This window comes from Leguminivora glycinivorella, chromosome 13 (assembly GCF_023078275.1).
Source record: "Leguminivora glycinivorella isolate SPB_JAAS2020 chromosome 13, LegGlyc_1.1, whole genome shotgun sequence".
Lineage (NCBI taxonomy): Eukaryota > Metazoa > Arthropoda > Insecta > Lepidoptera > Tortricidae > Leguminivora > Leguminivora glycinivorella.
The window spans coordinates 4,626,865-4,641,135 of NC_062983.1; positions in this window are offsets into that span (position 1 = coordinate 4,626,865).

Consider the following 14,271-nt stretch of genomic DNA (forward strand, 5'->3'; position numbering starts at 1 on the left):
CATTAAGAGGACAATCATCCACCAACTGGTGGAAGACGCCGACCAGCCCGACACGCTATCCGCCCTGGGGGTAGACGTCAAACTACAAAGACATAATCTGCGTTTGTTTGCCATCTACAGGCCCGGCGGAGGCGCACTACGGCCAGAGCGACTACGCCGCGACATCAAGCGACTTCTGGTGGACTCCCCCGTGCCGACCATCTTGGCCGGGGACTTCAACGCCGAGCACCCCGCTTGGAACTCCTCCGCACACTCGCCATCAGGGAACGCCCTCTACCGTATCATAGAGGAGCTCGATCTCGTAGTGGGTGGCCCATACGAGCCCACCCACTACCACAACGCCGAAATACACCGCAGGGGGACCACCATCGACTTTGCGATCTCTCGCGGAGTGGATGTCCCTATGCGGCATGAGGTATTCTACGATCTCTCATCCGACCACAGGCCGGTGCTCCTGACCATCGCAGACCAGCCGACGACGAGACTCAACAGAGGACCCGGACGCCGCTACGACTGGGAGGCTTTCTCGGAAGCCATGGTAAACTCTCCCCGTACAGGTCCCATCTCGACCGCAGAAGAGGTCGAAGCCGCAGCAGCCACGATCACCGAGGACATCAAGGAGGCGCTCGCCGGCGCCACGCACATCATCCCGCCCTCAGACCGGCGCAAGCCTCTCCCTAAGCCGCTGCAAGCGCTTTTGGAGAAAAAGCGCTGGTACAGGAAACAGTGGCAACGTACTAGGGCTCAGTCGGTCAAGACCGAGCTCAATAGCCTCGAGCGACTGTTAAGGACCAAACTCAGCGAGCACAGGGCTGCCAGCTGGGAAGAACACATAGACAGTATAACTGATCATGTTCCCTCCATCCACAGGTTATGCAGACAGCTCAGCACAACCCCCGAGCCGATCCGGCCCCTAGAGGACGACACCGACGGGGAACTGAAATACGCAGCCAAGGACAGAGCGGAAATACTCGCTCGCAGCCTTGAACGGCAGTTCAAGCCCTTCCCCGACACCGAGCCACAGCACACAGCGAGCATCGTACAACACGTTCGAGAATATCTCAACGTGCCCATAGAGTCACACGATGATCCAATTTACTTCTCTCCTTCACAGGTCCGAGCGACGATCAAGCGCCACTGCAACCCGAAGAAGGCACCGGGCTCCGACGACATCCCGAACATGGCGCTCCGACACCTGCCGCTAAACTCATTAGCGGCAGTGGCGCGTCTGTTCAACGGGATCATGCGCTCGGGGCACTACCCCACCATCTGGAAGACAGGACGAGTCATCGTCATCCCCAAGCCTGGGAAGGACAGAAGAAAGCCGGAAAACTACCGGCCCATCACCCTACTAAGTAACCTCTCAAAGGTGTTCGAGAGGTTGCTGCTCCGGCACCTCTCGCCTCACCTGGCACCCAGGCCGGAGCAATTTGGTTTCAGATCACAGCACTCCACTACGTTGCAGCTCACCCGGGTCTTGCACCACATGGGCACGGCCCAAAACAAAGAGGAGTATACAGTTGCGGTTCTCTTAGACATGGAGAAAGCTTTTGACCGAGTTTGGCACGAAGGTCTAATATATAAACTTTCTCTGTCCACAGCCCCCCGCCGCATCGTGAAAGTCATCGCAGCCTTCCTCGCGGATCGACGCTTCCACGTACAAGTGGAAGGCACCACATCACAGGAACGCCCAATCCAGGCGGGCGTTCCCCAGGAAGCTGCCTATCACCTGCCTGCTACGTACGCTACACCAACGACATCCCGCTCGTTGGCAAAGCACACTTAGCCCTTTTCGCAGACGACGCCGCTTACTACACTTCTTCTTTGCAGAAGCAGCATGCGGTCACCAAGATCCAGCCGACGCTTGACGCCCTTCCTGACTGGCTCTCCAAGTGGAGACTATCAGTCAACGTAGGCAAGACGCAAGCCATCATGACTGGAGAAACACACGGAGTGCTCCCCACGCCGCCCACCCTAGCGGGTCAACGCCTCGCGTGGTCACCCACAGTGAAATACCTGGGGGTGACCATCGACAAGGGCCTCACCATGACCAAACACACCGCAGACACAGTCATGCGGGCCAAAACCGCACGAATGTGTCTGCGGCCCGTGTTTGCCAGTAAGCTTCCTGTGCGGACCAAGCTCGGTCTGTACAAAGCTTATGTTCGGTCAAGATTGACTTATGCTTCACCAGCCTGGTATTCTTTCTGTTGCAGGAGCAACAAGGAGAAGATGAGGCGACAGGAGTCCCTCTCGCTGAGGACCATCATCGCAGCCCCCCGGTACGTGAGGAACGCAGCCATCGAGAAGCACCTGAAGTGGAGGAGCCTGGAGCAGTTCATCGTGCGTCTCGCGCGGGTCATGTTTGACCGCGCGGACAACTCCAACTTCGAGCACCTCCGAGGGATCGCGCCCCACTACACACGGCCGCCGAACAAGCGCAAAGCTCGGGACCTGCCCCGAGCTCTACTACACATCGACACGGAAGAAGAAGAAGAGGACAACACCCCCACACCACACTGAACACCAAAATCACCACCACCACCACGCCCACGCTAGCCCGAGCTGCCGGTCGCCTTCACTGCGGCCCCGAACCTGGCCCCGCTCAAACGGTATCACCAGGCTAGGGGTCGCGGGGTTGGATAACGGCCGGTAGCGGTAGGGCTAGCAAACACCGGATCGCCGAGCCGTCCACAAAAAGACGGCGTCAGACCGCCCCACAAGGATGGGGCGCGCCCCGACACAGCCCCCACAGCGCCCAGCGCGGAAGGGGCCACTCACACCCCAGCAGGGGTGTCGAACGACAACTCACCACCACCACCGCTCCCTCATTCCGCTCACTACGCTCACGAGCATAACATCTTAACATGTCTTTACCTTACTAACCCTGGTAGCCCTGGTAACCCTGGTAGCCTTGGTATTGGTAGTCATGGTAATTGGTACGAGGTTCCGGTCAGCGCGTCTACAAGCTTCTACGCCGGTCAACGAGCGCGCGCGCAGTTACTGAGCAGTCCTGCACTCCACAGTGGTCCTTCGAGAGCCGGATCAGAAAAAATAAACAAGTACGCGCTGACGCCTTGAGGTTGTCCCACCTCGGCTCAGTATCCTCACCTTACCTTTACCAGCTTGCTGGTCGGATCGTGCTGCGTTGTAGGCTCGTCCTCCGCTCACGTATCCTGGCAACTTTAGTTGCATGCGTCACATGGTGACGTCATCACGCCGCTTTCGAACGTAATAGGCATTGCACCTCGCCATTACGGGAGATTCGGCGCATCGTGGGATCTACGCTTAGGGGTGTCGACGCTGCGTTCTGTAGCGTCCGCACATAGGCGATAGGTAGGTCAGTGATAGTTAGGGACCCCGCGTGTGCTAAAAAGAAGACAGCAAGAGTACGAGAAGAAAAAGATGTCCGAAGCAGGAAGAAACCTTCGTCCCCGCAATAAACCGGGCACGGCTGCCCCCGCGTCGTCAAATCCGACTCCGTCGTCGGGTCTCACCACCTCGGCGGAGACAAATACGTGGAGCAAAGGCACCGGCGGCAACCCAGACGAAGAGCGTGTAGTCAGTGATAGCGAATCCGTAGAATTCGACCACACGGTTAGGAGTCGTGAAGGCACATTGGTCGGGCAACCAATCGCGAGTAAAAGCCGCGCCGCGCCCGCGAAAGGTAGTCGAAAGGTAGTCGCGCCGCGTCCGCGAAAGGTAGTTGCGCCGCGTCGCAAAGGGATAGTAAGTTAGCAGTTCTAATGGCCGAGCTCGAAGTTCGTAAAGCCGCCTTGGTTGTTGCTCAGAGGCAGAACGAAACCGCACAGATTAAGTTGCAGATTGCGCAATGTGAAGCGCAATCTGACTGTGCGAGCGTTTCGTCGGCTGCTCACGAGCGCACCAAGAGTTGGGTAGAACGACAGGCTAGGCATACGGAGCTCGCGAAAACCGAGAATGTCATTCCCGCGCCGACTAGCAAAATTGAAGTTAAGCCCGAGCGTCCTAAACCGTACGGTAGTCATTTCGCGCCGATAGTCCACAAACCTCCTGAGTTGCCTAGCTTCGACGGCAACGTAACAGAATGGATAGCTTTCCGCGCGGAATTCAACGACACTTCGCCTATGTTCAGTGACGTAAACAACGTGAGTAGGATTAGGCGTGCTCTCAAAGGAGACGCACGAACGGCAGTGAAATCGATTATGTATACTGTTCAAGACCCGCGAGTGATAATGGACGCGTTAGAGCGTCAGTTCGGCGATCCGGACGAAATAGTGTTAACCGAATTGCATAGTGTTAAACGTATGCCACGTTTGGCAGAAGACAATAGTAACATTGCGTCGTTCGCCGCGCACGTAGCAAACGCCGTGGCTACAATAAAATCACTCGGGCAGGACAAGTATCTACACGCGCCGGAATTAGTAAATAGAATCGTTGACAAATTAAATTTGATAGTGCGATATGAGTGGTCGAAATACAGACGTGCTAATCCCAGTTCCCCAGACCTCGTCGCGGTCTCTGAGTTTTTAAACGAGATTAGCATAGCCGCGAAACGCATTATCCGAAGGCCGACGCATAAACTTCGAAACGCCGCCGACACGGTTTTCGTAGAGCGCAAGTCTAGACCGTCTAGGCATTATGCTCCCGAGTCCGCGCGCGATCGTAGTACCGGTTCGGAGTCATCAAATTCGTCCGATTTTAATTACGACGCTCATCAAGCAGGAATTAGGTCACGACAGAAAGCAAATGCGGCAGTTACTGCGCGCGAATCTCGGCGATCGAATGAAGCTCTCCCGCGATCTCACGCCCCCGCACTTGCCCGCGATCGAAGTCCAAAGTCGGAAGATAACGAGCCCGACAAACGCGTGGTGCATACCAGCGTTATCAAAGTAAAACCGCGAATTAGTCTTCCCACTATCGCGCATGCGGAACGCCGCGAAAGTAGGGAACCCGCGCCTTCCGAATCTAAACTCGGCCAGAAATCCTCAGAGTTGATGTCGTCCCGTGACACGTGTCCCATATGTAGAGGGAACCATTTAGCCAGCACGTGCACTCAGTTTACGGAGGCATCGATTTCTGAGCGATGGGAGTTGGTAAAGGAAGCACGGCTTTGTATACTATGCCTAAACGCGCACGGTAGGTCGTTTAAGTGTAGGTACGTGGCATGCGGCGAAGGTCAATGCGAAGCCCGCCACCATAGGCTATTACACGGAAGAAGCGCGGTCGCGGCCGCGAACGTTAGTAGTCCTACGTACGCCATAAATACAATTAGTTTCGCGCCGAACGAACCCTCAGTGCTGTCGCTTTTGAATAGTAGCGAGAGTGCATACACGCCCCTTACGTGGGGGAGCGAGAGCTCTCCGGTTACGCCTAGGGACGTACCCGCTATCACGACAGTACCGACGGAGCGGTCAGTCAATACCTCGTTCGACCGCGACAAACCCGCTAGCGTTGCGTCAACCACGCGATGGATAATAGAACCCGAACTCGATCACGAACGCGAGCCGCGATCGCCGACGACGCGTGCATCACCCGTCGACATCACCGCCGCGAAAGGTCATAAGCGACCGCGTGATCCTAAGCCCGTAAGCTCTTTCGTACCAACTAACGGATTTGAGTGCCTACCGAAGGCAAAGCATTTTTCCGAATTCGCTCAGTTAGTTAGGTCCACGGCCGAAGTTCTGGTTGCCGCTGAGGTTGAAAACGCCATATTGCCATACGAGAACACAGAAACGGAAATGAATAAGGGAAATCTGATTTTAGCAGAGATATCGCTAATCAGACGGAGCCAACTAGCCGCCTTTCCGGAAGAGATGAAGTCCCTGGAAGCTGGGCGAGCGCCATCAAAGAACTCTCCTTTGTCAAGAATCACAGTGGAACTGGATGAATATGGAGTCATCGTGTCGAACGACGGAAGCCGAAGAGTACCCGTTCTGCACGCCAGCGAAGACTTCACCCGGCTGCTGATTCGTCATTTTCACGCTCTGTGTGACGGCAATCACTCGTCACTACTTAACGAGTTGAAACACAAATTTCACATAGTCGCTCTGCGCGGTGCTATTCGTTATCGAACTCTTAAGTGCCGATGGTGTCGAACTACCGACGGAACCAACCTCACGGTCCCGATCGTCGACTTACCATTAGAAAGGCCTCGAACGAATATCTCTTATTGCACCGCGATAGCTAAGCACGAAGACACCCAGAAACCTCATGACAGCGACGAAGCAATTCTTCGTAGCGGATCGGTGCCATACGGTACATGGTCTAGAAGCGAAAACGCATCACTCTTTCACGGTCCAGAAGACCACATAAGAGTAGCCATGGTACACCCGTCCACCGTTGATGTTCGCCGCTCAGCTTCCAGACACCTTCACCTACGCTCCCATGATGTCGGTGTTAGCACACGTGGGGGAGATTGTCGCGAATAGGTTAAGGTAGTTGTATATAGAAATAGGTTTCGTATGTTTCATTTTGTCTGTGTTTACTTCGTGTTATATTTTTGCTTATGTGTTGTATTTTTGTGTCTGTTGTAATGTCTTTTTGGGCATGCAACTAATTTTAATAATATAGAATAAGTTAATCATAAAAACTAACACTGTATCATGATTGGTTATTTGGATTAATAAATACATTCGCGATGTGTAGCGCGCGAAGTGAAAGGGGCGGAGCTACACGGCATGGAGGGGCGCGCTGTTACATAAGCACCCACGCCGCCTCCGCTCCCTCATTCCGCTCACTACGCTCACGAGCATAACATCTTAACATGTCTTTACCTTACTAACCCTGGTAGCCCTGGTAACCCTGGTAGCCTTGGTATTGGTAGCATGGTAATTGGTACGAGGTTCCGGTCAGCGCGTCTACAAGCTTCTACGCCGGTCAACGAGCGCAGTCCTGCACTCCACACAGTTAATTTGACTTTATTCGAGGTCAAATTACTTTACCCACTAGTGGATAAAATGCGTTTTTACCCGCTTGGATTAAAGGACAAAACACGTGTTTCCGAGGTAATGAGGGGAAAAAATATTTCAAAATGTAATGTCATAAATTCGTTTTCAACACAGACGTGATTGTATGTTTTTGTTATTAAAAATACATTATTTATTTTTATGGAGTAATAAAGTTATCGTTCCTAATTGTACCCAACTACCTTTCGCTATATATGTATTCTATAGTTAATTATTGAACAAAGTAGAATTCAATTCAACGATCATTATTAAGTTCTGAAACTTATAATTGGTTCCGTAAATCAATTGTAGTTTGATTTATACATTTTTTTTTCTGTGTACTTATTATACCTTTACAAAGTAACATGAGGAAACCGAATAATTGTAACCTTGTATTTCTAAGGTCAAAAGAAAAAATATATATATGGGTACTCAGAAGTTGCTGGAAATGTTCATGGTCCAAGATCTGACAAGTGACTATAAAATCATATAATCCTTATGTTTTATCATAAAATTTGCCACCACGCCAGTTATTCTTCCGAATAACTCCCCAAAACGTTGATAGAATTAAGAATCAGAGTGTTCATTAGTATAATAGCGTTTGAATCAACGAATTCAGAATTTCGAGATTTACATCTTTGTATTTTTTGTCGAATTCCGTTAAATACTGTTCCTAGACTATATATTTTTAGGGTTCCGTAGTCAACTAGGAACCCTTATAGTTTCGCCACGTCCATCCGTAGGTCCGTCCGCGGATAATCTCAATGACCGTTAGCACTAGAAAGCTGAAATTTGGTACCAATATGTATATTTACAATTGTTTTCATTCCAACTCCAACGTGTGATACATTTTCAACTAGGGAACAAATCAAATTATTTTATTGAATAATTTTTGATCATCTCTCTCGCTATATCGTAATCCTGCAAAAGCATTCGTATAGGAGGTGCAAGCACTGATTGCTCGCCCTTAGAGTTGATTAAAAGGCGCCTAGCCAGGCGCCACCAGTGGGCCTTGTCGTTTTTTCTTTCGTGTATGATAATCTATTTAAATTTATAGTGTGATACATTGTTGGACAGGTATTTAAAAATGAATACTAGGGTGGGTTTACTAAAATAGTTTTTTGAGAATAATATTAATATTTTCGAAAACAATAGTAAAGGAAAAAAAGTGCCATCTAACTTTTGAATATTTATGTTTTAAAAATATGAAAAAAAGTAGAACTTTATAAACACTTTCTAGGAAAATTGTTTTGAACTTGATAGGTTCAGTAGTTTTTGAGAAAACTACGGGAAATTACGGAAACCTACACTGAGCGTGGCCGGACACACTCTTGGCCGGTTTTTTAAATTTTATGGCATTTAACTTATCAAATCATTTATCGTGACATTACGGTACCAGATTTTTGCTAACTTAGGTTAGACTGACTCTAGTTTACCTTTCTTTTTCGCGCTTATTATATAGAAAAGCGATTAAGAGATAGTAATTGCCGAAAAGTTTGTACATGGATCACGTCTCCGATTTTGATAAAAATTGGCAGGCTGATAGAATCCATGATGCTGAGCAAGATCCACTAGGTTTCTCGAAATGTCTCAGGTAGTTTATATGAATCCTTTTTTATGTTACCGAAAATGTATAGAAATCTGGTAACAAAAAAGAAAGGTTTCATACAAACTACCTGGGACTTTTTGACCAGCCCACCAATTTTAATCAAAATCGGGAGACGTGATCCAAATGTACAAACTTTTCTGGAATTCCTGAGCTACCATGATACTCTACGGCAGCGACACGTGAATCAGTGATTTTTTGTCATCACACAGAATCGACCTTCGACCGCGACATAGTGGAAAAACTTCGACCACGACATAGTGGACCCATTTTCATGAAACATGGCTGAGAACACTCTCAACTAATTTAGCTTTCAAACAAAAAAAAAACTAAATCTAAATCTGTTGATCCGTTCGGGAGCTACGATGCCATAGACAGACAAACATACAAAAAGACAGGCAGACAGACATACAGACAGACACGTCAAACTTATAACACCCCGTCGTTTTTGCGTCGGGGGTTAAAAATGAATATTTGCATACTATTGCAACTCAATTGCGGCAAAAACCTTTTCTGTGAAAATAAATTACATACCAAAGCCTTGCAGGCGTGCACTAGAGCTTTACTCGACTTGTTAAAACTGACGTTTTGCGTTGAAGCGAACAACTCCGAAGTTCCTCAATAAATGCAAGGTTGAACAAAATGCAAATGCGCTCACACTAATCCGCTAGCATTTTCTACTCCTTGTAAATATCTTTATTCTAGGGAAGAAAAGGAGGACATTCTTTATGTTGGAGAAGTGCACATAATTATAAGGTGTTAACAAATTAGTCACGGATATTTTTACGGCTGATAGTACTCCGTTCCTGGAGGATATACAGGGTGTAAACCTAATACGGGCGAACCTCTTAACGGTGGTGAGTATAGGACATAATAAATGGAATTAGATAACTTTTACTTAAAATTGAAATATTTTTTTTATCCATACAAATTAATTCGGCCCGCAACGTAATGCAAACACACTCGCGTTTAACGCTCGTTGACAGTTGTCATTGATTGTCATCGCAACAACGTTTACAGTACATAGCTGCTGGGATTTTTTTCAAAAATTCATTATGGGGTGAAAATTAAGAGTAACTCAAAAACACCTCTTAATTAATGATAACAATATTGAATTATATGCCTGGTTTCATTTATCGCCCTTATTAAGTTTACGCGCTGTATTATTGATGTATAGAGGTGTACAAATAAATTTTAAGGTTTCTTTTTAAATTTTGAATTTTTATTGAGAAAAACTGGTACAATGTATATCATTCAAAATATTGCCCGTCGCTTTCTATTACCTTTGCCCATCTTTCAGGCAGCAAACGGATACCGCGTTTAAAAAAATCCTCATCTTTTGAGGCGATCCAAGAATCGAGCCAATTTTTCACATCTTCATAAGAAGTAAAGTGCTGCTCAGACAGCGCATGAGCCATTGACCGGAACAAGTGGTAGTCCGAAGGAGCAATGTCTGGCGAATACGGCGGGTGAGGTAGGACATCCCAGTTCAGTGCCTCTAAAGTTTCCTTGACAACTTTCGCAACATGTGGCCGAGCGTTGTCGTGCTGAAATATCACTTTGTCATGTCTTTTGTCATATTGGGGGCGTTTAAGCTTTAATGTTCGACTCAATTGCATCAATTGTTGTTGATAACGTTGCACAGTGACAGTTTCGTTAGGCTGGAGTAGCTCATAGTAGATAACTCCGAGTTGATCCCACCAGATGCACAGCATTATCTTCTTGCCATGAATACTCGGTTTGGCCGTTGAAGTTGAGGCATGGCCGGGCTTACCCCAGGATTTTCTGCGCTTTGGATTGTCGTACTTGATCCATTTTTCGTCTCCTGTCACTATTCGATGTAAAAAACTCTTCCGGTTTTGTCTTTGAAGTAGTTGTTCGCACGTGAAAAAACGGCGTTCGACGTCTCTAGGCTTGAGTTCATACGGAACCCAATGTCCTTCTTTTTGCACCATACCTAATGCCTTGAGACGATTTGAAATCGTTTGCTGAGTCACTCCCAAGGTCTCAGCAAGTTCCTCTTGAGTTTGGCATGAATCTTGGTCCAGTAATGCTTCTGACTCGGCGTCTTCAAACTTTACTGGCCTCCCTTCGCGTTCTTTGTCACTGATGTCAAAGTCACCAGTTTTAAACCGTCGGAACCAATACTCGCATGTTTTTATTGATGGAGCATGATCTTCATACGCTTCACATAGCAGTCGATGCCCTTCAGCTGCACTTTTCTTTAAGTTGAAGCAAAAAAGCAGTGCTTCCCGCAAATGTTGTTTAGTTGGCACAAAAGTTGACATAGTTGGAGCACAAAAATGCGTGTCGTTTACACTTCAACGAAATAAATCCTACTATGAGGGGAAAATGGTTACGTTTTAACATGTATACGCAAGTTTCAAGATAGTCCGATGCGATGTAGTACTAGTTATGCCATCTTTTGTAAACCCCTCAAAACTTATTTGTACACCAATATGAAACATCAATACAATACAATACAAATCCATTTTATTGCACAACCTCAGAAATGTACATAGGAACACACACATTACAATAAATTTTATTACAGAGGTAAACAACAGGCGGCCTTATCGCTAAAGAGCGATCTCTTCCAGGCAACCTTTGGGTAGTGGAAAAATGCTATTCATAACTTTAACTAATTATGCATCATAGGTTATGTTATGCTTTTTTGGAGAAAACTAGGAAACAGCAACGTTAAAACACCCTGTTAGTGTAATCATTTAATGAAAACTGATTGAACAGGTTTTAGTATCTCTTAACTGTAACTGGTCAGTTTTTCCGCTGAACCCTAATGGCATTTAATACAACCAATAATTGACATGAAATTAATTGTATTTTACCTAAAGAACCTTCCTTTAAAGTTAACGATTCAATAAAAACACGACATATAATGTAGATAAGCCATACCACTATCAAGAACGATGTATTAATACTGGACATAAAATCGTACCCCTGAAATGTATGCATCTTTTAGAATTAAAACTTTTGCTATACAAAGCACAGGTTCGACCACATATGGAGTACTGTTCTCATCTCCGGTCTGGGGCACCGAAATATCAACTTCTTCCACTTGACTCTATCCAACGCCGGGCAGTTCGTATTGTTGGCGATCCCGCACTCACAGTCGGTTTAGATCCTCTTAGCCTCCGGAGAGATGTTGGCTCTCTGTGCTTGTTCTACCGTCTGTACAACGGGGAGTGTTCTGAAGAACTTTTTGACCTGGTGCCACCGTCGCGCTTTTATCACCGCACCTCCCGCCAAAGAAACAAAGTTCATCCTCACTTTCTAGATACGTGGCAAACCAAGAACAAACGGGCCTCTCGCTCGTTTTTGCCCAGAACATGCAAGTTGTGGAATGAGCTACCTTCTGAGGTGTTCCCCTTGCGCTATGACATGGGGTTCTTCAAGGTATTTAGGGTTCTTAAAGGTCGGCAACGCATAGGTGACTCCCCTGACGTCCATGGGCGGCGATGACTGCTTTCCATCAGGCGGCTCGTATCCTCGTTTTGCTGCCTATTTCATCAAAAAAAAAACTAGATGGCACTGTTTCGCCTGAAAGTTGCCAAAATCATATTTCTCCAAATATTTTTGCGTGTTTTTATTTTTTTGTTAGAACAAATGACATATTTTCTTTATTTTAAAATCATGTCATCACGTCAATGATACACATTTTGAAAAAAATAAATTTGTAGGCATCATCAGTGTAGTTATGATAGTATTTAATAGGTGGCGCTAAAAAAATCGGGGTATGATTCTTAGTATGAAGTATGTAAATCCATACTAATATTATAAATGGGAAAGTGTGTGTGTCTGTTTGTTTGTCCGTCTTTTACGGCAAAACGGAGCGACGAATTGACGTGGTTTTATAAATGGAGATAGTTGAAGGGATGGAGAATGACATGCTAATTTTTGTCTCTTTCTAACGCAAGCGAAGCTGTGGACAAAAGCTAGTTCTAGTAATCCTTGCCAATACTATCTTAACAGTTTAAAAACTAAACGTAAAGTCAGCATTACCCGGCAGATGTCGTTTCTGGCGCCTCGGGAGCGATTCAGTTGCACGGACTTGAAACTTCACAGCGATAACTTCTCGTTGAAGGAGGCATTTATTTACTGGCAAGTTCTATCTTCTTCAAGAGCTTATCTATACACCCTGTTCTTATTGATTTCCTTTTTGTTAAATTTTTGTTTATATTTTTTGTAAGAAACTATTGTATCTAGTTTGTAACTGCAGGTAGGTAAATGCTAAAAGTTGTAAAAATAAATTAATGGACGAATTATGATTATTGAAGTTTCTAATGTGACTTCCAACTGACAGCGCTTAAAGTCGCCGTCAATAGAATTAGTCAAAATGTCCTTAATTTCCATTCTAACTCATCAGATACTGGCTAAATCAGGAGTATTATGAGGCATATATATATTATTTCAAACAAAATGTCTTCTCTAGAACCTTTAGCCAATTTGTTCTAAATAGATACCAATGACATCCCCAAAAACTTAACTATGACTGACCCGAACCCCCTAAAATTAGAAATGTACATTTGTGAATATACAAAGGTCCTATGGGTGTTGGTATAAACACTCCCCGCCCCGCGTAATTTCCGCAGCGGCCCAACAGCTTACGGTCTTCCTGTGTGGCTTCTTGTGGGCTAAGGATTAAGCGGTGGCGGAGAACGTCTAAGGTTTCATTTATACGATTTTCATTACATAAACATTTAGATTAGAGGGGTTAGAGAAAAACCCGATAAATTAAAATTATTTTTCATTGAAAAAAAAAACATTTCTGAAATCACACACAACCACAATCTCAACCATATCAAATATTAAAGGCTCTCTTGCTTCTATCATTTCTTTTTCCTAGCATTTTATCCACAAGAGTGCAAAGTAATTTTATGAAAATATGAAAGAGATGTCCTTAGCTGGCTGGTAGAATTTATATTTCAATGATGATTTTGAATTATAAATGAATTTGTAAATAATTGATGGATATTCGACAGTGGTTGATGTTTTTCAGTGAGTATTTTTACGGTAGCTAAATTTCCTTGAAATTCGTGCCTTGAAAATTACACTCTCAAAATTACACTCGCTACACTCGCGGTTCAATATTTAGAGGTATTTATAAATCTAAAGCCAAGTACTGTTGGTTAGGAAAATAGGGGGGAATTCCTGTGGTACTAACAAAATAATATGGTCTGATTATCTAGACATTTGGGGACAAAAGTTTACTCTGTTGTACCCGATTTTCAAACAAAGATTTTCATTATCTGGAATTCTGGATATGCTATTTCTGAAATATTATTTTACATGCTTCCTATATTTAGGGAAGAAATTAACCTACTTTTCATGTACCTACAGTCACGGACTTTAATTGTTGATCCACTTCTAGCTAAATTTATACTGGAACGTCATAGCTTACCTATACTTAACTATGAGATATCCAGTATAAGATGAGCTAGAAATGGATCAACAAATTAAAGCCCGTGACCGTACAATCGATCATGTCCTAATCTCTTGAGCTCTTCGCTTACACCACACTCCATCGCAGCCATTTGCAGAGAGACCGGGCCGCAATTTAGCCTATTGAATTCGCTAGGCCCTTACAACTGGTACATTTGGTTTGCTTTGTTAACTCTAATGCTGCCCGAGCTATTTTCATGCTTTGCGTGCCGTGGTTGATTAATATATTAATAGGAATCCTTCTTGCTTTAAAAGGTTGATTTTTTTATAACTTATGAA